At 45.5% G+C, this 24,188-nt stretch overlaps 1 protein-coding gene across 2 annotated transcripts in view; it reads left to right on the forward strand.

The window, feature by feature from the left end:
- Nucleotides 1-9,178: 9,178 nt before the first annotated feature.
- Nucleotides 9,179-24,188, forward strand: part of LOC142742998 (protein 4.1-like) — a 161,229-nt gene continuing 146,219 nt past the window's right edge. The window contains exon 1 of one of the 2 annotated variants that reach the window (XM_075853323.1): nucleotides 9,179-9,195. The gene's annotated coding sequence lies outside the window, so the exon portion shown is untranslated. Of the gene's footprint in view, nucleotides 9,196-21,699; nucleotides 21,809-24,188 lie in introns of those variants that run through there. The other variant, XM_075853314.1, reaches the window with a different exon arrangement.

Genomic DNA, 24,188 nt, shown 5'->3' on the forward strand with positions numbered 1-24,188 from the left:
AGAAAGAGGAAAAAAAAACCTCGATGAGTGTTTTGACGAGTTTTTGTCATCCACTGTGCAAAAACCTACTGAGCAGTTTTTGCAGGAGGAATTTTCCTCCTGCAAAAAACTCTGTGTGAACACAGCCTTTTTATAGGGCTTATTCAGAGGAACGTAATATACGTCCGTGCAACACGAACCTATATTAGTCTATAGGGCCGTGCAGACAGTTCCGTGATTTTTACGCAACATGAGTCTGCTGCGTAAAAGTCACGACATGTCCGTTCTTTGTGTGTATTTCGCGCATCACGCACCCATTGAAGTCAATGGGTGCGTGAAAATCACGCGCACCACACGGAAGCACTTCCGTGGGACGCGCGTGATTCGCGCAACAGCACTGAAAAGTATGAATGAAAACAGAAAAGCACCACGTGCTTTTCTGTTTACAAACATCCAAACGGAGTGTCATCATGATGGCGGCTGCGCGAAAAGCACGCAGCCACGCATCATACGGGGCTGACACACGGAGCTGTCAAGTGCCTTTTGCGCGCGCAAAACGCCGTGCTTTTTTGCGCACACAAAACGCACACGCTCGTGTGAATCCGGCCTAACTGGTAAGTCATATTTGTTTTCTTATTTTATATTATATATTTCCTGCAGCTACTTTATTTTCTAAAACTCTCGGACAACCCAAACAAAGTCTTTCGACAAGGGAAAAAGTCTTTCAACGAAAAGTCTATGTGCAGCAGAAAATGCCATATTGCCTTATTTTATCCCTGATTTACCTCAGCATGGAGAGGGTTAAGCATTAGCCAGTACATAGGACAATGAGTCAGCTATATGTGTTACATACTGATAACTCTTTCCAGGAGAAGGGTGGGGTAAAACTGAGTGATGTGCGATCACTACTGGATAAACAGCACTTGTACGTTCTTGTAAAATGTACTGATATACATGCCGGATCATAAATAAACATTGGTGAGGCGCTGAGCAGTCACAATGAACAATTAGGGTATGTTCACACGACCTATTTTCAGACGTAATTCATGCGTTTTACGCCTCGAATTACGCCTGAAAAGATGGCTCCATTACGTGTGCAAACATCTGTCCATTGCTTGCAATGGGTTTTACGATGTTCTGTTCAGACGAGGTGTAATTTTACGCGTCGCTGTCAAAAGACGGCGCGTAAAAATACGCCCGTGTCAAAGAAGTGCAGGACACTTCTTGGGACGTTTTTGGTGCTGTTTTTCATTGACTCCAATGAAAAACAGCTCCAATTACGTCTGTAAAAGACGCTGCGAAAAACACGAGTACTTGCAAAAACGTCTGAAATTCAGAAGCTGTTTTCGCCTGAAAACAGCTCCGTAATTTCAGACGTAGTTTGCGTTTGCGTGTGAACATACCCTAATGGTCAGTTCTGCTACAAATTTCACCTTATAAAGGGATTTAACTGGAGAAGCCATTAAATTGTGTACTATAGTCAGTGGCGGATTAAGTAGACCATAGGCCCTGGGCTGTTATCCAAACTTGGGCTCCCCTTCCGCACCGCCGCCCTGCCGCGCCGTAACTATTTTTAACACTACCTTTTTGGGCAAGCATTAACAAATAGGTGTTAGGGTATGTTCACATGCAGAGTCAAAAACATCTGAAAATATGGAGCTATTTCCAAGGGAAAACAGCTCCTGATTTTCAGACGTTTTTTAAGCCATTCGCGATTTTTCGCAGCATTTTTTCTGGCCGTTTTTGGAGCTTTTTTCAATAGAGTCAATGAAAAACGGCTCAAAAAAATGTCTCAAGAAGTGTTCTGCACTGTTCTGTAAAAAAAACGCTGCGAAAAACCCTCCGTCGGAACAGAACGCCGTTTTCCCATTGAAATCTGCTTCCGATTTTTCGGCCCTTTTTCAACCCGAAAAATGGCCGAAAATAGGCCGTGTGAACATACCCTTACGATTCCCCTTGCCATAGGGCTGTACGGACAGTATCACACTGTGCTGGGACACATCCTCCTGACAAGGGGAATTGTCTATCAGTCCTGACTGCACATAGACTTTTTGTGAAATAAAAGGATTTCCCATAATAAACATGTCAGGAAAGGTGAGAGATTCTCTATAAATCTAGTGACTCACAGGTGACGACGTCTCAGATTCTAGTCGTTTTTTTCCTCTTTTCTTCTCCATCCGGTCCAGAGCTCATGACGACTTCTCCCAGCCATAACCCATTTCTGCAGAATTTGCCACTCAAATGTCTTTGGCTCCTCACGTTTCCAATATTTCCACACCTATAAACAAAAATAAAGTTATCATGGTGCCACATACTGTGCCCCTAAATATAATAGCACCAAACACTGCACGCCTGAATATAATAATACCATACACTGTAAAACACCACATACACACAGCCCCCTGTACATAGTGCCACACACAGCCCCTGTAGATGTTACACACCCCCATAGATAGCGCCTCACACAGCCCCCTGTAGATATCACATATCCCCCTATAGCTAGCACCACACACATCCCCCCCATAGAGAGCGTTACACACAGCCCCCTATAAATAGCTCCATACAGTCCCCCTGTAGAGAGCGCCACACAACCCTCCCCCTCTTGAAAATAGCGCCACAGAGCCCCCCTGTAAAGAGCGCCACACACATACCACTGTGGATAGCGCTACACAGCCCCCCCCCCTTGTATATAGTGCTACAAAGCCCTCTCCTTGTATATAGTGCTACACAGCCCTCCCCCTTTGTACAGTGTCACACAGCGCTCCCCCTTGTATATAGTGTCACACAGCGCTCCTCCCTTTGTATATAGTGTCACACAGAGCTCCCCCTTTGTATATAGGGCCACACAGCACTCCCCCCTTGCATATAGGGCCACATAGCTCTCCCCCTTGTATATAGCGCACACAGTGCTCCCCCCTTTGTATATAGTGCCACACAGCGCTCCCCTCCCCCCTTGTATATAGGGTCACACAGCACTCGCCCCCTTGTATATAATGTAACGGAGAACTCCCCCCCTTGTATATAGTGTCACAGAGCACTCCCCCCTTGTATATAGTGTCACAGAGCACTCCCCCCCTTTGTGTATAGTGTCACACAGCGCTCCCCACCCGCTTGTATATAGGCCCACACAGCACTACCCTCCCCCTTGTATATAGGGCCACCCAGCACTCCCCCCTTGTGTATAGTGTAACGGAGAACTCCCCCCCCTTAAATATAGTGTCACCGAGCACTCCCCCCCTCCTACTTGAATATATATATATATACACAGTGCTACCCCCACCTAAAAAAGTAAATATGTATTTTACTTACCTTGCCCCGTTCCCGCGGTGGGCGCTCCAGCTGGACGCATTTGAATCCTCCGGACTAGACGCATGCGCAGACCGGCGTGATGTAGTACCTCATCACGCCGGCCTGCGCAGGGAGTCTTCCCAGCGCCTTATAAGCTGCAGGCCTAACGTGGCCTGCAGCCTATAATATTCATTTGTATCGGAGTCCTGAGGATGAATGAATGTGGCTGCTGCTAGCACCGGCGCCCCCTCCGGTGATAGCGACGCCACCGGGCATGAGGGGGCTCGTGCGGTCATGTGCGGTTTGGGCCGCCATGGGCCCCCTGGGAGCCTTGGGACCCCGGGCGGCCGCCCGAATGATGATCCGCCACTGATTAAAGTTTATATGCTAGGTGCTCGGTGTCAGAAAGTGTTCCATACAAAACAATCCTCATTACATGCTGTTTAAAAGTGACTGCAATACAAAACTGTAACGTTTTGCTACTGAATAGAAATTCTTGCCATACCACAAAAAAAACAACTTTCCACATGACGAAAGTAAGAAATAAATATGTCACATTTTTGCTCTTCCAGATGTCCCTTAATATTGCATATTTGCCACACTGAATGGATTCTGAATTTACTAGACAGAGCTGTTTATTTTGGGATATTTATAAATGTCCTGCCAAAGGGAACATAATGGGTGCACCTACACCCACTAAATGGGTCAGGTGTGAGGGGTGTAAAGTTTTGAAGGTTGTGTCGAAAATGTATTTGAGCTGTATGTAAATACGAAAATGGAAGCCTTGCTGGTGTTTTTACTGGCTTATTAGGCCATGTTCAGACGTGGCAGAATTTTTCTGCTGAAAATGTTGCTGCAGATTCGTTGGGAATTTGCAGCAACATTTTCATATTTGACAGGTAATTCAGACGTTTTGGATATCACAGCAGACTTGCTGCAAATTTCAGCCTTTGCAATGCAAATGCTGAAATCCGCAGTGAAATTCCACTGCTTCTCCGCAACATAAAGTGCATGCTGCGGAGGGAAAATTCTGCACTGCAGCCTAATTTCTGCACAGTTATTTTCCGCAACGTCTGAACTAAGTTTCCTAAAAATGTATAGAAAAAAATGTAAAAAACGGCTGCTGCAGAATTTTACTGCAGACTGTCCACAGCAGAATTCAACAGCAATTCCGCCACGTCTGAATGTGCCTTTATAGTATTGAGTTTGAGCAACCGATAGGAGCCCTTATGTCCCCCCCAGTGGCGTAACTACCGCTATAGCAGCTGTAGCGGCTGCTACGGGGCCCGCAGCATGCAGGGGCCCATGCCACCCGGCGGCTCGGGCTCCCCCATGGCCGGTGGCTCCACTAGCAGCTGCTATGACTGCTACAGCGCGATGCCACTGAAGGGGTTGTTCCTACAAAAGCCATGCATGCCCTATCCACAGGATAGGGGATACATGTGTGATCGCTGGGACGCCCAGCGATAAGGAGACCGGGGGACCGAAAGTCCCCCGAAGTTCTCCTTGACAAACCTCGGACTTCCGGGGTCTGTCTGCAGCTCCATAGAAATGACTTGTGCATCGGTCGCGCTTGTGCGCATGCGTGACCAGCGCTCCTTTCATTTTTATTGAACTGCGCAGACGCCGGAAGTCCGAGGTTTGTGATGGAGAACTTCAGGGGACTTTCGGTCCCCCGTTCTCCTTATCGCTGCCAGCGATCACACATGTATCCCCTATCCTGTGGATAGGGGATACATCTCTCTTGTAGGACAAACTATAGGCCGTTTTTTTGGGGGGGGGGGCTATATGGCGTTATCTACAGGGGGGGGGGTCTGTATGGTGTTATCTACAGGGGGGTCTGTATGGTGTTATCTACAGGGGGGTTCTGTATGGTGTTATCTACAGGGGGGTTCTGTATGATGTTATCTACAGGGGGTTCTGTATGATGTTATCTACAGGGGGTTCTGTATGGCGTTATCTACAGGGGGTTCTGTATGGCGTTATCTACAGGGGGGTCTGTATGGCGTTATCTACAGGGGGTCTGTATTGCGTTATCTACAGGGGGGTCTGTATGGCGTTATCTACAGGGGGACTCTGTATGGCGTTATCTACAGGGGGGTCTGTATGGCGTTATCTACAGGGGGGTCTGTATGGCGTTATCTACAGGGGGACTCTGTATAACGCTATCTACAGGGGGGTCTGTATGGCGTTATCTACAGGGGTGGTCTGTATGGTGTTATCTACAGGGGGGTCTGTATGGCGTTATCTACAGGGGGGTTCTGTATGGCGTTATCTACAGGGGTGGTCTGTATGGCGTTATCTACAGGGGGGTTCTGTATGGCGTTATCTACAGGGGTGGTCTGTATGGCGTTATCTACAGGGGGGTTCTGTATGGTGTTATCTACAGGGGGGTCTGTATGGCGTTATCTACAGGGGGGTCTGTATGGCGTTATCTACAGGTGGGGTTCTGTATGGAGTTATCTACAAGGGGGGGTCTGTATGGCGTTATCTACAGGGGGTCTGTATGGCGTTATCTACAGGGAGGGGTCCTGTATGGCGTTATCTACAGGGGGGTTCTGTATGGCGTTATCTACAGGGGGGTCAGTATGGCGTTATCTACAGGGGGGGTCTGTATGGCGTTATCTACAGGGGGGTCTGTATGGCGTTATCTACAGGGCGGGCTCTGTATGGCGTTATCTACAGGGCGGACTCTGTATGGCTTTATCTACAGGGCGGACTCTGTATGGCGTTATCTACAGGGGGCTCTGTATGGCGTTATCTACAGGGGGGTCTGTATGGCGTTATCTGCAGGGGGACTGTATGGCGTTATCTGCAGGGGGTCTGTATGGCGTTATCTACAGGGGGTCTGTATGGCGTTATCTACAGGGGGTCTGTATGGCGTTATCTACAGGGGGGCTGTATGGCGTTATCTACAGGGGTGTTCTGTATGGTGTTATCTATAGGGGGGCTGTATGGCGTTATCTACAGTGGGGATTTGGGGCTGTAAGACGTTATCTACAGGGGGCTGTATAGTGTTATCTACAGGGGAGGGCTGTATGGCGTTATCTACAGGGGGCTGTGTATGGCGCTATCTACAGAGGGCTGTGTATGGTGCTATCTATAGGGGGCGCTGTGTGGTGGAATCTATAGGGAGGCACTATCTACAAGGGGGGGGGTTGTGTGATACCCAGCGGAGGGGGGGCCCCAGTCAAAAGTTTGCTATGGGGCCCAGTCTTTCCTAGTTATGCCCCTGGTCACCCCCCTCGGCCTGTAAGGCTGGATTCACACGAGCATGTTCGGTCCGTAATGGACGGAACGTAGTACCGGACCGAACACACTGAAGGGAGCCGGGCAGCTAGCATCATACTTATCTATAACGCTAGGAGTCTCTGCCTCACTGCGGGACAACTGTCCCGTACTGTAATCATGTTTTCAGTACGGGACAGTAGTTCCACGGAGAGGCAGGGACTCCTAGCGTCGTACATAACTATGATGTTAGGAGCCCGGCTCCCTGCAGTGTGTTCAGTCCGGGACATGCGGACGAAATACGTTCCATCCATTACGGACCAAACATGCTCATGTGAATCCAGCCTAAGAAGCACACAGAGGGCTCACATTTGTTTACAGAGTAGGTAATATTTTTTACTATACTTTCCTTTAGCAAGGCATTTTATGGATTATCTAAAATAAAGATATTTGTCAGAGAACCTGAGAAAAGGTACAGCACAGTTTCAACCCATGTCAATGATATGAAAAAAATCACTGCCCTCTTAGGGGATTTCTATAACAAACATGTTTGGTCAGTGCGGTTATAGAAAAGGAGGGGATATTGTTTCCCATTGTCAAGGAAAGTTGACCATGTATAGTATACGTGGTCACTCGCCATTAGAATGAATAAAAATGACAGAAACCTCCAAGTGAGGATGCTCAGAGGTTTTTAAAACTGTAATTTATTTCAATGGTAAATGTGAATGCACCCCTCACATTCAAACAGCCATTTTACATTCTGAAAATACAGCAGTGTGATCCAGCGGGTTTTTTCCCAAAGTAGACTTAGGCTGGGTTCACACGACCATGTTACGTCGGCTCCCTGCACTGTGTTCAGTCCGGGACTTGTGGCCGAAATATGTTCCGTCCATTATGGACGTAACATGCTTGTGTGAACCCAGCCTTATAGGGGTTATGTGGGGACCGAAAATTATTAGCAGTGTACTTACTGCAGTATGTGAATGCTAATATACATTCCGGCACCCTGTCGCGCTGATTATAAGATTTTAATAGATTTTTACAGAGGGGGACCGGACTTCTAGTGGCACAGTCTTCTGTCATGACGACACGACTCTCGTCATGTGATCGGTCCCGTTGTACTCTATGTACAAGTAGTAGCAGGAGTACAACGATTACATAGAGTACAGCGTGGCGGGTCATCATTAAGGAAGACTGAGCGCTGTAAAAATCTATTAAAATCCTATAATCAATGCGACAGGGGACCGGAATGTATATTAGCGAGTGTACTCACATACTGCAGTGACTACACTGCTAATAATTTTCGGACCCCACATAACCCCTTTATGGCATATGAACTAAACTTCCATGATCCTTAGAATAATAGTACTCTGTTCCCCGTTCTCTGACAAAGCGGCCGTACATGAGAAGTCTCTGCCCATTACAACGTGTTTGGCTTCCATGCCTTACACTGACTTTAATGGAGAGTGACCGCACATGCTTAGCCAGTTGTCTGCCAATACAGTTCGCTACATTTTTAAGATTAGTGGGGTCATACTCCTGCCAATCAGTCTTGTATGGCATATTTAAACAATTGTCAATAGTCAGTTTTTTGGCATGGTTTTTGATGCGGAAACAGCGTCGGAAAACGCGCTAAAAAACGGCCGAAAATGGGAGGCATTTTTTTCCCGCTTGCGGAAAAAACGGCTTGCGGGAAAAAGAAGGGACATGCCCTATCTTCGGGGGTTTATGTCTCTGACCTCCCATTGACATCAATGGGAGGCAGAGAAAGAGTATTTTGTGGCGCTCAATGGCCGCGGGCGAAAAACGCCGCGAAGGGTATGTTCACACGCACTGATTTTAGACGTAATTCGGGTTCACACGCACTGTTTTTAGACGTAATTCGGGTTCACACGCACTGTTTTCAGATATAATTCGGGCGTTTTACGCCTCGAATTATGCCTGAAAAAACAGCTCCATTACGCCTCCAAACCTCTGCCCATTGCTTTCAATGGGTTTTACGATGTTCTGTTCCCACGAGGTGTAATTTTACGCGTCACCCCCGTCAAAGAAGTGCATGTCACTTCTTGGGACGTTTTTGGAGCCATTTTTCATTGACTCCATTGAAAAACAGCTCCAATAACGTCCGTAAAATACGCCGCGAAAAACGCGAATTGTTAAAAAATGTCTGAAAATCAGGAGCTCTTTTCAGGCGAAAACAAATTTTGCTACTGCGTGTGAACATACCCTTAGGTATACAGTCTATTACTTAAGTGATATATTCTATCCTAAAACCACCACATAAACGTCATACAACAATATATATATATATATATATACTTGTCCTTCCCATGCATGGAACATGGTGGACCAACCCTACAACTAGTCTAAAATTCTTCGCTTTTTGACCTGACGTTAACGGGTTAACACCTCAAGTCACTGCAGCAAAGAGCTGCATATAGCTCCGCCCATGTTGGAAGGCAGCCAATGGAGGCATGTCCGCAGCTGTCGAGCCCCTCCTAGACTCAGCAAATCCAAACGGAGAAAAGCTTTGGTGGGCGGTGCTGGACAATGACGTCAGGCAAGGACGCTTTCAGTGCAGGTGGAGGGGCCTGAGCTGTCAGCTTGTAATGACCCTATGAACACCTTGATGACGTCAGTCAGGTAGGTGCCCTTCTGGAGGAACTGGGCGGAGCTGGGGACGCTGGTATCCTGTGTGAGGTGTGTGATCCAAGTTGTGGAGTCATTTGGGGATTTGTTAGTCTAAAACTCAGAGACGCTGCAGAGTGTTTGGAGTTTGAACGGTATGGCGCCCCTCTCCCCTTCACGAAGGGCTCCCCTGTTTAGTTTGAGGGATTCTGACAGGCAGCTTTCAGTAGTATAACTCACTACCTTGTGATCTGTCACCTTGTCCCTGCTGTAAGTAGTTCATTACGGGGATCGTTCTGTGTTGGTATAATTATCGTAATCTATGTGATCACAGGGAGCCTATTACAGCGTGCCCTAAATAGCTGCAGCCCATTAGTTGTCGGCTGAACTATTTCCAGGCCGGCTTCATGACTACAAGCAGCACACACTGCAAGTTCCACTTTTTTTTTTGACAATGACTCATCATACCATCATTAGAGATTATCCTGGGTTGGATTAATATCATTCTTTCTCTATGCTGAGGCTACTTATAGGAGGAAACAATGTTAATCCTATATATATATATATATATATATATATATATATATATATATAACTAATGCCGGCCCCATCCTCATAACTTCCACTTCACTTTAAACTTGTGATCACTGCTGATCTCCTCCTCTTCAGGTCACTGCTCAGCTGCAGATAGTCCACATGTATACGATCATTGTGTCAGCATAACATGTGTGATCTGTGTATAGCCACACGCTCATGCCACCTAGTCCTCCAAGCAGAATGTGTATGATCATTGGGCCTGGTGAAAAATGTGATGGCAGTGGAGCCAGCTGTGATCTGGATCAGATATGGACATTGTGGATGCCAGGTAGTCTTTTGTACTTGCTCCACTGGCAGTATCCGCTTTCTTTTGTGTGACAGACTCTCTAGGTTTCTGTGTGATTATTAGTAAGATCATTGCTTTACTGTGAAAGGTTTTGGATTGTTAATCGTTCCCCATTTGTCATGTATTTGTCTAGATTCCACTCCATGCCTATGTGGAGGGGAAGCCCTGAAAACTGCTTTCACTCCCTAGGAACCCCCTCCTCTCTTTATAGCAGGGATGGGGACCCGCAGACTAAAAAGTGACAGCTCTTGTTGCTGTCCTCTGGAATCATTTGCCGTACATGAAAAGAATATTATAGGCTTGTCTCCTAACCATTGTTCTTCTTATGTACATATGTCATAAGCCTCCTCCATATCAATGTTTAAAAATACTTGTGCTTTGAGTAAACCAGATATCAGCCTCATCAACAACTAACCTGTTAATGACCACGGAAAGCAGAGGCAGGGTTTTTATTTTTTCTGCTTCTGTTCCCTCCTACAGCCTCTTGACATCCCAGTGATCACTTGACAGATCGTGTGATCTCTGATTTTCGCACTTCCTGTTGGGTTTGACAAGACGCTCTAAATGTATCAGAAGTGCAGCTTTTCCATTAGAAAATAAATAAATACTGCCTGAGATATACTAAGCAAAAAGCGCCAAAAAAAACAGCCAAATGATTGCTTATCTTTACATCAGGTGACCAATGCATGCAGCGAACATGCCACACTTGCATATTCCCTTAGTGTATGTTCCCACAGGCAGGAGATTTCTGCAATAGAATCTCAAAAAAACCGCAAGTAAATCGGTCACAGAAATCCACAGTAAATAGTGCGTCTTTGCTGCGGAAATGCGGCCTTTTTTCCTGCAGCGGTTTTACCTGTGAAGCATTGATCACAACAAACTTTATGTGCACCTGCGGATTTCCAGCAGTTCTAACTGCGTTTTCGCTACGTAAACACTGTACAAAACTCAACTTGCGTATTTTAGTGTGGAATTGATGCTCAACTTTCAAGTCTATGGCACAAACCTGCATTATCTCCATGCAGAATGCGCCGCATGAATTGACGTTCTGCAGAATTGAAAGTCCTGCCGCAGAGCACTTTCCACACGACTTTTCTACGTTGCTGTTTTAGTTTGTTTTTTGTAAATTAGTGTTTGCCTGAGATATACAAAATCTCATCCACTTTGCTGCTCCGTTAAATGCTGCAGGATTTCTGCACAGAATACGCTGCGTGGGAACTCGGCCCAAGACCACTTTCACACGACGGTATTGTGGTCAGTATTTGGAAGCCAAAACTAGGAGTGAAAAATAAACAGAACAGGTATAATGGAGAGATTTGCCCCTCTTCCATGTTTTGAACCCTCTCTTGGTTTTGTCTTCCATATATTAATGTAAACGTACTGCCATGTGAAATGCCCCTGTCCTTCATCTGTATTCTTCCACTCTTTTTAGGAATTTTTATATTTTTTACCTAATTTTGCCTGCAAGCTGTGGGTGTGGTAGCCACATGAAATACTACAAAGTGATGGGGGGTTTGTTGCTGTGAATACTGGGAAAGCCACACATAAGAACAAGGACATGTCATGCAGCAATTTTAGAAAAGGTGTAACTATAAGGCTATGTTCATACACGGCGGATACGCTGCATAAAAGCGCACCGCGCATCCGCCCTGGGTATCTCAGTGAATTCTGGCAGAAAAACTGCAGTTTTTCATCCGGAATGTCCGCTGCGGAAAACTGCACGTAAAACGTAGCTATGGCGACGCGTCACTCTACAGGCCGGTCTCCTGGGATGATGTTTCATCCCATGTGACAGCTGCAGCCTGTGATTGGCTGCAGCTTTCACGTAAGATGAAACGTCATCCCAGGAGGCAGAATTGTGGGTAAGTATAAGATTATATATTTTTTTTTTGTTGCAATTTTTGCGGCGGAATCGCAGTATTTCTGCCGCAAAAATCACAACATCTGCTATTTGTTGAGGGTTTTACCTCACCATTGGATTGGGGAAAACCTGCACCAAATACAATTCACATGCTGTGGATTAAAAAACCGCATGTCAATATTCGGAGCGTTTTTCCGCTTATTTACGCAGCGCGTGGATGAGATTTGTTCAAATCTCATCCACTCTGCTGCTACTGTATTATGCTGCGGATTTTCCACAACTAAATCCGTTGCGGTAAATCTGCAGTATTTACGCTACGTGTGAACGTATACCATAGAGGTGCATTTAGATGAAGGATTAGAAAAAGAATAAAAATTGACCACAAATTTTGCCTCAAATTTTCACAATGTAAAATCCGCACTGATTTTCGGCCAAAAAAATGTTCCCCAGCGTGTAGATGATATTTGTTCATATCTCATCCACATAGATGGGACTGTTATCCGCTGCAGATTTGCCGCATGGAAAATCTGTAGCATTACGTCCTGTGTAAATCCAGCCTTTACAGGGTTTTTGTTGCTGTTTTGAAGTTCTTCTTAATTGCTTTGAAAAGCGCATTTTCACAAAACACATGAGTTTTGATGCGATTTAGAAATGCTGTTTTACGGTCAATAAAATGACTTGTCCTGAGGTTTTGCATTCCAAACTCGTGGCCCCCACACAGACCCGTGAACATCACTGTTGTGTGCATGTTGCCATATGAATGAATGGGTCTGTGTGCTATTTGCAAAATTGCAGATGGCACACGGATAAAAAACCACGGTCGTGCGCATTAGGCCTTTTTTGGTCCCACTGGGAAACTTTTCCTTATGATCATCTTTTTTTTTTTTTTTTTTTTCTTTCTTTACTACCTGTGAATTCCAATGCATTGTTGACAAGAGTTTTTTTTAATTTGTAATTTTGTTGTCACTACAAAACTATCAGCCCAAATTTATTAAACGTCCTGATTTAGTAGAAAGAGTAAGGCTATGTTCACACGGGGTATTTTGCCGAGTTTTTTGACGCGGAAACCGCGTCGCAAAACTCGGCAGAAACGGCCCGAGAACGCCTCCCATTGATTTCAATGGGAGGCGTCGGCGTCTTTTTTTCCCGCGAGCAGTAAAACTGCCTCGCGGGAAAAAGAAGCGACATGCCCTATCTTCGGGCGCTTCCGCCTCCGACCTCCCATTGACTTCAATGGGAGGCAGGAGAAAGCGTATTTCTCGCTGTTTTATGCCCGCGGCGCTCAATGGCCGCGGGCGAAAAACGGCGCGAAAATCGGCGTGCAGGGAGAGGAATATCTGCCTCAAAGTTCCAAACGGAATTTTGAGGCAGATATTCCTCCCCCAAAATACTCCGTGTGAACATAGCCAAAAATTGGATCCTCTGTTTGCCATCGTTGTCTTTCAGCTGCAAGATCTGTCTTGCATATGTTTTGGGATTGCCCTACTTTTAAAGTGTAGCTAAACGTTTGACAAACTTCTGACATGTCATAGTTACATGTCAGAAGTTTGGATTGGTGGGTGTCCGAGCACGGAGCCCCCCACCATTCGCTAGAACGAAGCAGCTGAAGCGCTCATGTGAGCGCTCAGCTGCTTCGTGTCTGTTCGGCTTTTTCCGGAAAGCCAATGTATCGGAGTACAGGCTCAGACTTTCTATTGAGTCCGTACACCAATACATTAATTTCCGGAAAAAGCTGAATCGGTGTACGGACTCAATAGAAAGTCTATGAGCCCGTACTCCGATACATTGGCTTTCTGGAAAAAGCCGAACAGACACAAAGCGGTTGAGCGTTCACACGAGCACTTCAGCTGCTTCGTTCTAGAGATTGGTGGGGGTCTCCGTGCTCGGACCCCACCAATCCAAACTTCTGACATGTCACTATGACATGTCAAACGTTTAGCTACACTTTAAAGAGTTTTGGTTTTCTGGAAATGATTCACTATAAGGTGGGTCTGTCTTGGTAAGGCTTCGTTCACATCTGCGTCAGTCAGGGCTCCGTTCCGTTGGAGCTTTCCCCTGAGTGACACAAACGGAAACCAGAGGTGTCCATCACTATTGATTTCAATGGTGACGGATCCGGTACCAATGGTTTCCGTTTGTCTCAGATGTGCAGGGGTTCTTTCGGGTTCCATCCTTTTGATGGAATCAATAGCATAGTCGACTACGCAGATGTGAACGAAGCCGTAGCTCATGTTTTGCTTACTTTTGTTGGTTGAGGAGCTGTTGCAGCCTGTCTTAGTTAAATTCTGCAAGCTATGGCATCCATGGGTGGCGAAACTGCATACTAGCTCATCGCCTTTACCTGCTTCGTCCCAAAGAGCACCCCTTATTATAAGACCCAACTCTGCTCAGTCAATCAGTAATCAGTAATCCGTGATTTCCTGTTACAGGCAGAGCTACTTCTATTCTGTTCTGTATTGAAATCTTGTTTTTAGTTGTCTGGAACTAGATATGTATTTCTTGCTCTGGTAATATCGTTTTGCTGTCTTTTAGGGTGAATTCACACGTTGTGGATTTTCCATGTGGATTCCGCATTGAAAATCTGCAATCGTTTACATGGTTTTCAAAACCCCATGCATATATAGCGTAAAAAAAAAAGTTTGCTACGTGCGGACTATTGTTCACACAAAGTTGTGGTTTGTTTTTGCCTCCAAATTTAAATCAGAATTTTGGACCTTATTCATCTGTGAAACAACTGGACGCTTTTTTTTTTTTTTTTGCTGCATTCAATTGATTTCAATGCGAGGTTCAAAAGCGTAATCAGCCGGAAGATGATTCTGAATCCAAAATCCATCCTGAAAAATGGATTTTGCTGCATCCACGCGTTGAGGTGCGGTTAGAACCGCATTAGAAAAACGCACCCGAAAACCGTGTGCGTTTTTATCGCATTTTTTGTAGTTGTGGTAATAACGCAACTGCATCAAAAATCACACCAAATCGTGGTAAAACCGCATGCGGTCTTTTTATGCTTCTTTTTAATGCGGTTCTAACCGCACCTCAACATGTGAATGGACCCCTAGGCCACTTTCACACTCCAATATATTGGATAGCACCCTGACACATTCATTTCAATGGGGCCATGCGCACTTCCATTGTTTTAACGAAGCCGTGCGGCCGTTACGTCAAAAGTAGTGCAGGTTCTACTCCTGCCCGTTTTTGACGGAACAGTCTCGGCCTTTTCTTTGATTTTGGTCCGTGAAACAATGGACTGCACATGGAAGCCACCGTTCAACGGCCGACGGAAGTGTGCATGAGGCCTTACACTGACTTTGTACCATATGTGGTCAAATAAAAGTTACCTTTTATTGGCACATTAAAACCATGTGCTTCAACTGTAATAGCTGCACGGCCCGAAAACCACATTGCAAATTGTAGTAAAACGCATGCAGTTTTTAAAATGTATTTTCCAAAACTAGCACTTAAAAACCGCAATAAAAACGCAATAAGGACGACCTGTGGAAACCCAACCTTATGAGTAAGGCCTTATTCACACGAACGTATAATACGTCCATGCTACGCGCGTGGAAATCTCGCGTGTTGCACGGACCTATGTTAATGAATGGGGCCGTTCAGACTGTCAGTGAATTTCACGCAGCGTATGTGCGCTGCGTGAAACTCATGACATGTCCTATATTTGCCCGTGTTAAGCACTGCACGCACCCATTGAAGTCAATGGGTGTGTGCAAATCGCGCTCGGCACACGGAAGCATTTCCAGGTGCCGCGCGTGATTCGCGTAACAGCAGTAAAATAAATGAATGAAAAACCGAAAAGCACAACGCAGCGTTTTTTGCGCGCGCAAAACTGACACGTCCGTGTGAATAAGTCCTAATGCAGTGCTCAGCAGCACACCGTTGCAAGACCACCCAGTTGTACAACTCAGTCCTATTCAAATTATATATTCGATATGTGGCTCCCCTGCTGGTGGCAGTTAGTTCTAAATACATTGGTACCAGGAATGTCATAATATTACTTCAACTTGGCAATGGGGTCAAAACCATATCATATATGGGTTTTTGTGTGCAGATTTACAATCAAATTTCCCCCATACGGTTTTAAATGGGCAAAATCTCTCTGCTGAGTTTTATGCAAAACTGGAATGTGGTTTTAAAAAGTACCATTGAAGGATTTCTGACGCAGCAAATTTGTACTGATTCCGCAACATCCATCTCTGCCTTAGGCTGGATTCACACACACACACACTGTGTTTCGCTGCGTTTTTTTTTGTGAGATCTTTTAGTGCGGCTAAATGTTAAAGTCTAAAGTGAAATATAAAATGTACTACACACAGCTGCGTTTTTGTTTGTGTCATTTTTGTTGTTCACAGTCAATGGTGATTTTTTTTCAAAACGTAGCACTCTGTGGGAACTGGGAAAAATAACATGTACAAAGTGATACAAAATAAAAACCGCTGTTACATTTTACAAAACGCTGGTGTTTTGACATGCGTTTTTTTTTATGCAGGTGGAGGCCGGGTTCCCACGTAGCGTAAACTCTGCGGAATTTCTGCAATGGAATTCTGTGCGCAAATTCCATAGCATTTACAGTAGCAGAAAAGTGGATGAGGTTTTGAAAATCTCATACCCATGCTGCTGAAAAAAAATATAGCGAAAACGTTAAGTTGACCTGCGGCGCAGAATCTAAATCCGCAGAATGTCAATTTATGCTGTGTTTTTGTTGCTTTTCTGTTGCGGGTTTTCCCCATTGAAATCCAATGAGGATGCAAAACCTTCAACAAATAGCCAAGTGTTGTGAGTTTTGCACAAAAGTCGCAACTCAGAATAAAAAAAGTTTATACTTACCCAGAACTCCCTGCTTCTTCCTCCCAGTCCTCCTGAGATGATGTTTCATCCCATGTGTGGGCTGCAGCGGTCACATGGGCTGCAGCGTCATCCAAGTAGGCCGGACTGGACATCAAAGGAGAGGGAACGTCACCATGACAACGGCCATGTATAAACGTTTTTGGGGGTTTTTCCGTGTTTTTTTTTTTTTTCTCTCCTATCTCTGCTTTCCGCAGGAGATATTCCGCCCCACATGCTGCACCACAACATGGTGCGTTTTTCGGATGGAATGTACTGTGGGTTCTAGGTCGACCCGTGGGAACCCGGCTTCAGGGCATATACCAACAGACAGGAAACGTGGATTTTCTGCAGCATATTTGGATATGTAGGATTCTTCAGCGGTTTCACAGCAAGTAGAGGAGAAGCGCATAACGACCATGTGCTTCAACTGTCCTTGCTGCGAAACCCTGCCAATAAGTGGTAGACGCACATGGCTCATTCATTTGAGTGGGGAGCTAGCCCGTCTGGTCTGGACCCACAGAAGAGCTTCTGTAGTACAAATTTCTGAAATAGTTCATGCTGACTAATAGAAATGTTTCAGAACACATAGTGCATTACCGCTTGCTGCATGGTCACAGACCGGTCAGAGTACCAATATTGACCCCTGTCTACCACCAAACGTGACTACAATGGCCACATGAGTATCAGGACTGGACCAGTGAGCAAAGGAAGAAAGTGGCCTATTCTGATAAATGATGTTTTCTATTACATCATGTGGACAGCTGGATGCATCTGGCTGCCATTCTGCAAAAAAACGTTCAGGAATAATTTGAGGAACAAGACCAGTTCAATGTGGTGACTTGGATCATTGTGATCATGAAGGATTTGCTGCTAATGTCTTGATGCCAGATACCGCAGGACACCTTCAGAGATATTGTGGAGTCCATGCCTCGACGGGTCAGAAAAGGTTTGGTGGCACGAGGGGGACCGACACAATATTAAGCAGCTGGTTTTGATGGCTTAAAGAGGCTCTGTCACCAGATTTTGCAACCCCTATCTGCTATTGCAGCAGATAGGCGCTGCAATGTAGATTACAGGAACGTTTTTATTTTTAAAAAACGAGCATTTTTGGCCAAGTTATGACCATTTTTGTATTTATGCAAATGAGGCTTGCAAAAGTACAACTGGGCGTGTTGAAAAGTAAAAGTACAACTGGGCGTGTATTATGTGCGCACATCGGGGCGTTTTTACTAGCTGGGCGTTCTGATGAGAAGTATCATCCACTTCTCTTCACAACGCCCAGCTTCTGGCAGTGCAGACACAGCCGTGTTCTCCAGAGATCACGCTGTGACGTCACTCACAGGTCCTGCATCGTTTCAGACAAGCGAGGACACATCGGCACCAGAGGCTACATTTGATTCTGCAGCAGCATCAGCGTTTGCAGGTAAGTCGATGTAGCTACTTACCTGCAAATGCTGATGCTGCTGCAGAATCAACTGTAGCCTCTGGTGCCGACACGATGTAGGACCTGGGGCAGGAAGTGAGTGACGTCACAGCGTGATCTCTCGAGAACACGGCTGTGTCTGCACTGCCAGAAGCTGGGCGTTCTGAAGAGAAGTGGATGATACTTCTATACACAACGCCCAGCTAGTAAAAGTAGTAAACACGCCCCGATGTACGAACATAATACACGCCCAGTTGGACTTTTGCAAGCCTCATTTGCATAAATACGAAAATGGTCATAACTTGGCCAAAAATGCTCGTTTTTTAAAAATAAAAACGTTACTGTAATCTACATTGCAGCGCCTATCTGCTGCAATAGCAGATAGGGGTTGCAAAATCTGGTGACAGAGCCTCTTTAATGGTATATAGTTAGAGATTTGAGTTGCGTGGTTGATCCAAACTACCTTTTAAATGACACCACTTTTCTTATACTGCATTATCCAATTTGTTTGCGTACGCTCTAAACTTCCTATGTTGGTTGAACTACCAGATCAAAAATGGTTTTTGTTATTACTTGTTCTTCTTAAGGTCTTGTTACCATCTGCTTTCCGTTCTGCTCCGTCAGAGGAGCAGAACAACGAAACGGCCGGAAGCGCAGGTTCCGTTGAACGGAGACAACTGGTGCCCGACGGAACCCATTGACTTTAATGGGTTCCGTCGGGGTGTCCATGTTTTTACCGGAAACAATCGTGCAGCGTGCTGTCCTATTATTTTTGGCAAAAGCTGCAACTGAGGCCCCCAACGCAGATGTGAATTAGGCCTTCTATGTATTTTCATATCTAATCCTAACTTCCACAGACATGCTCTACTTGATTCTCCTAATTAATCGGCAGCACGTTGCTAAAGATTTGGGTCATTGTCACTCGTGGTTTCAAATTGTTTATTCTACTACTAATTGATATGACTAGAATTACGTGTGTAACGCACACAGCAGTTGTTTGTAATCACAAGATGACCTTGACCGATTGAGGAAAAAGGTCTAAAGGATTTGGTGCAGCGTTACCGCAGCAAAATCGGCAACAAAGTGAATGTGAACATCCGGAACGGTGCAGAAAATGTTCTGCAGCATGTGGTTGAGATTTGTTCATATCTCATCCCGTATACGGAAGGCCTAAGTCTACATGCACACGTTGTGTATTGTGCTGTGCGAAACACGCACCAAAACCACGGCAATACGCAGGAAATTTGCAGGTAAAAACTGCACCTAATAGTGCGTTTTTCGGTGCAGCTTTCATGCATTTTTTGGCGCCTTTTCATACTTCATTTTTTTAGGGTATAGTCAGATGGTGCAATCAAATTGTGGTTGATTACCAGAAAACGACTGCATTTTGCAGCAATTTTGCTGTGGTCATAGTAATTAACCATAATTTAACATGGATTTTCTGCTGCGGATTGGCCAGCGGATCCGCCCCGTTGTAATTTAATGGAGCTAATCCGTGGCTTTCCTGCACAGAATACGCGGCGGTGGAACGTAATAATGCCTTTATCCTAAACATGTGAATATGGCCTTACACCCACCCTCCATACGGTTTAACCACAAATTTGCACATTTTTTTAAATCATTGTTAATGTCCCCTTTTTTTGAAGGTTAATCTACCGCTCTACCTGCAAAAACACGCAAACATTCTTGTAAAACATGTCAATTTGCCGTAAAACCGCAATGCTGCTGTGTGTGTCTCTACCCTTTCTGACAAAATAAAAACCTGCCACCTAATTAGTGACTCACAAGTTCAAGTCCCCTAGGGGAACTAATAAAAAAAACGAATAAATTTGCTTATTAACATTTTTTTTTTTTGTAAGGTTTTAAAAAAACAAACAAAAACAAAACCCTTTTCCCATATAAAGTAATGTAAAAAAAATAAACAAAAAAAAGTCCAATATAACATTATTTAAAGGGGGTTGTCTACTACCGGACAACTGATGACATATCCACCGGCTAGGTAATGAGTGTATGATCGGTGCGGGTCCGACACCCGGACTCTGCACTGATCAGCTGCCTCCGGGCACTTTACGTCCGTGCCGGAAGCAGATGACTCTGGTCATGAAATAGCGTCCGAGCTGCAGCTCTGCTATTCATGTGAGTAGGAGCAGAGCTGCAGTTCTGCATCACGGCCGCTGTACAGTGTACGTAGCCAACTGCTTCCAGCTCCGTACACGGCATAATGTGCCATAACATCCGGTGCCCGCAGGCAGCCGAAGCAACTGATTGGTGCGGGGGTCTGGGTGTTGTACCTGCACCAATCATATACTCGTGACTTCTCTGACGGATAGGTCATCCGTTGTCTGGTAGTGGACAACCCCTTGAAACCTGCACAGGTTTTTGCTCACCTCATCTCCCACAAAAAAATGGAATAAAAAGTGTATGTATCCCAAAATAATACCAATAAAAGCTACAGCTCATCCCACAGAAAAAAACAAACAAGCTCCATCGAAGGAAAACGAAGTTATGGCTCTCAGAATATGGTGACAAACTGTGTTTTTATTTTTATTTTTTTATAATTTTTTTTTTTAACAAAATGTTTTTTTTTTAAAGTAGTAAAACATATAAAAAACTAACATTTGGTATCTCTGTAATTGTACTGACACGCAGAATAAAGCTAACATGCCAGAAAACAATGGGGAAATTGCATTTTTTTTGTTCCATTTCACCCCACAATTTTTTTAACAATATTTTTTTTTAAGTTTCCCAGTACATTATATAGTACAATAAATGTTGCCATTAAAAACTAAAACTCGTCTTGCAAAAAAAAAAAAAAAACTTCATACAGCTGTGTCAATGGAGGAATAAAACAAGTTATAGCTTTTGGAATGCGAATAGGGGAAAAAAAATAGCTTGGTCATTACGGGTTAGCTTGCTCTTTATACACATTTGTAACTAATCTTCATGGTTACTGCATAGATATGATTAGATTGTATAGAATATTGGTATTAACTATATACTTTTGTCTTTTCATGCACCTGTCCTGACCCAACAACTATACTATACATCTGCCGGTGAGTACGTCATCTCTTGTTGAAGCTTTTGCTTTGCTTATCAATCCAATACAAATGTTGCAATTCACCGCGCTAGGGAATAGTCACATGGCGCGGTATAGTATTACTGTATCAGCTGATGGATAATGGCGCCAGATCTAATAGATAACGCAGTGCAGTTCCTAATGTCTCCGAGTAGCGGCAGTAGAGGACAAGTCAGAACTCTGGGTCGGCGGCCGCGTACGTGTTTGCTGATGTAGAAGCGCACAGCTGCTACTGCACATGAAGTCACGCGGCCACCTTGTCCTAAATCATCGTACACCAGACATGTTTACGTGGCTTCTTTCTGCCCTCCCTTTTTATTCTAGCTGAAAACTGCACAAAGCACAACATCTGCTTCACACAAGCTACCATCTATATATATCCCCCAAATAAACATGGCGGCTGCAGGTAGTCTCTAACCCCCACCCCTCCGCCTCACACAATGGCTCGGTAGTAACGCCCTCAGACCACCGGCCAATAGGCGACTACTCCAGTGTTTACTGGCCGGGGGCGCGAATTGCTTGTTGCTTGGTGGCGAAGGTAGAGGTGCGGAGATCACGTGTGCTACAGCGAAGCGCGGCAAACCGGGCACAATTCTGAGACCCGTATGTATCTGTGTGTGGGGGGAAGAGATGATGTGTGTGTGAGCGGCTCGGGGTTCCTGTCACTCGCTGCTGCTTATTTCTCGCTAGACCTGCCTTCTATGTACACGGCGCGGTCATATCACGGTATTGCTATTTGACCGCGCCGTGTAAATAGATCGTTATGGCTACTAATTGAATGAGCAAAATAAAAAATGGAACCTGTGATAAGAGTATAGCTAGGCTTCTGTGAACGCATTGTTGTAAAGCTCTTGGCTTATTCTGACTGGCAAGTATTCTGTGTTCTAAAATAAAAAATAAATCCTACACCGCGGCTTTTATGAAGAAGCAATACACTATGTGGCGTTTGTTAAATGGAATATGGCAGAAAGTGGTTTGACATGTGTTAAAAAATGACGCCAGTGATGAGAAGACTTTATTCTTGTCCTATGGCAGATAATTTTTCTAAAATCTAAGAGGCTTGTGCTATTTTATGTTGCAGTGGTTTTCAAATTGTTACAAATTTCCATGGAGTGTTGTTCTTGTGTCACTACTTATAATTGTAGACAATTTAAAAAAGTGTCAGGAAAATGACGCCACCGGCAGCCGACGGAACCCGGTGGCTTTCTGTCAGGGTGTGCATCAGTTTACCGGAGACAATAGCGCACTCCGTTAATCTTGGCCAGATCTGCGACGCACATGTGAACGAGGCCTTGGACAGTTTAGTAAACCTACCCTAATGTGTGTAGTTTGCATGCAAGTCATGTAACATCTCACATTTTTAACTTTCATTATTTTGTCACCTCCCGTCGTGATATCCCCCCATTTTTTTCCCCATCAATATTCAGATGTTGAGGTAAAGTTAAAAAACGCATCCAAAAACCTCATGTGTTTTTATTGCGATTTGAGGTATTTTTCAATGCAGTTGAGGTTTTCAATCAAATTGCGGAAAAAAAAAAGCATGAGGTTTTCGCAACGTCTGAATACACCCTTAGAAAACAAAAAACCTCTAAGGCGGGATTCACACGACAGGGTTTCCCGGCCGGGTGACGGACGTTCATAAATCGGCCGGCACCCGGCTGCATTAGGAATAATAGAGCCCTAATGGGGCTATTCACACGACCGATTTTTTGACGGCCGGGAAAACCGGCCGTCAAAAAATAGGACATGCTCTATTTTCGGCCGGCCGCCCGGCTCCCATAGAAGTCTATGGGGCCGGGTAATACCCGGCCATCACCGGAATGTGTCCCGAGTGATGGCCGGGTCTACCGTCGCTCGCGCACTCTCTCTCCTCCTCCTCACAGTGCAGAGTGCATGTGAGGAGGAGGAGGAGGGTCTTTTATTGCTCGCTGTAGGAGTCGGAATCCCCAATCCCCGGCCGGGGATTGGGGATTCCGCTACAGGAGAAGTGCGTGACTACACTGTCCAGATATGGACACAGCGAAGTCACTCACTTCTGCAGCGGAATCCCCGACTCTATGGCCGGGGATGCCGCTACAGGAGAAGTGAGTGACTACACTGTCCATATATGGACACAGCGAAGTCACGCACTTCTGCAGCGGAATCCCCGACTCTATGGCCGGGGATGCCGCTACAGGAGAAGTGCATGACTACACTGTCCATATATGGACACAGCAAAGTCACGTACTTCTGCAGCGGAATCCCCGACTTTATGGCCGGGGATGCCGCTACAGGAGAAGTGCATGACTACACTGTCCATATATGGACACAGCGAAGTCACGCACTTCTGCAGCGGAATCCCCAACTCTATGGCCGGGGATGCCGCTACAGGAGAAGTGAGTGACTACACTGTCCATATATGGACACAGCGAAGTCACGCACTTCTGCAGCGGAATCCCCAACTCTATGGCCGGGGATGCCGCTACAGGAGAAGTGAGTGACTACACTGTCCATATATGGACACAGCGAAGTCACGCACTTCTGCAGCGGAATCCCCGACTTTATGGCCGGGGATGCCGCTACAGGAGAAGTGCATGACTACACTGTCCATATATGGACACAGCAAAGTCACGTACTTCTGCAGCGGAATCCCCGACTCTATGGCCGGGGAAGCCGCTACAGGAGAAGTGCATGACTACACTGTCCATATATGGACACAGCAAAGTCACGTACTTCTGCAGCGGAATCCCCGACTCTATGGCCGGGGATTCCGCTACAGGAGAAGTGAGTGACTACACTGTCCATATATGGACACAGTGACGTCACTCACTTCTGAAGCGGAATTCCCGACCTGTGGCAGGGAATTCCTCTTCAGGAGAAGTCAGTGACTACACTGTCCATATATGGACATTGAAGTCAGTGACTTCTCCTGGAAGGGGGGGGGTGGGTGGCATCACCTACAGGGGGCAGGGTGGAATCACCTACAGGGGGCAGGGTGGCATCA

This window comes from Rhinoderma darwinii, chromosome 2 (genome assembly GCF_050947455.1).
Source record: "Rhinoderma darwinii isolate aRhiDar2 chromosome 2, aRhiDar2.hap1, whole genome shotgun sequence".
Classification (NCBI taxonomy): domain Eukaryota; kingdom Metazoa; phylum Chordata; class Amphibia; order Anura; family Rhinodermatidae; genus Rhinoderma; species Rhinoderma darwinii.